Source organism: Penaeus monodon, chromosome 33, assembly GCF_015228065.2.
Source record: "Penaeus monodon isolate SGIC_2016 chromosome 33, NSTDA_Pmon_1, whole genome shotgun sequence".
Lineage (NCBI taxonomy): Eukaryota > Metazoa > Arthropoda > Malacostraca > Decapoda > Penaeidae > Penaeus > Penaeus monodon.
The window spans coordinates 31,850,790-31,851,272 of NC_051418.1; the positions used below are offsets into that span (position 1 = coordinate 31,850,790).

At 38.7% G+C, this 483-nt stretch overlaps 1 long non-coding RNA gene across 1 annotated transcript in view; it reads left to right on the forward strand.

Moving 5' to 3' along the window:
* LOC119593920 overlaps positions 1-342 on the forward strand; it is a 1,657-nt gene extending 1,315 nt beyond the window's left edge. Inside the window, exon 2 of the long non-coding RNA XR_005230578.1 lies at positions 122-342. This is a non-coding gene — a long non-coding RNA (uncharacterized LOC119593920). The remainder of the gene's footprint in view (positions 1-121) is intronic.
* The last annotated feature ends 141 nt before the right edge of the window (positions 343-483 follow it).

The following is a 483-nucleotide window of genomic DNA, read 5'->3' on the forward strand; positions in this document are numbered from 1 at the left end:
GAGGGACAGAGAATGGCCATTTCTCTTTTTTTTGGGGGGCACAGTATTATATTGTCTTGATAATTCGGATTTATTGGGTGGCCGGGTGTTTCAATAAAACATTATATTTTATTTTTTTAAGGGAATGAGAGGCGGCGAAGTGTTTCCTCGATCCTTGGCCCGATGCACCCGACTCCCTCTTTTCCCGCCATCGTGATTCCTCTGTTTTCTTCTTTTTTTTTTTTTGGCGGGAAAGCCGTTCGACACAAATCCTTCATTGTTATTGTTTATTTACTGAGTTTACGTCATTTTACTCACATCAGAGGGGATTAAAAAATCAATAAATAAAGGATATAGCAACTGCATTTTTTATTATTTTCTTGGAAAAAATAATTATGAGAACAAAAAGAAAATTCACACAAATTCGAACGTGATCTGCGTGACGTCATTGCTCCGTGACGACCTTGAGGCTATTCCGGGCATTTGGAGTCTTTCCTTGCTATG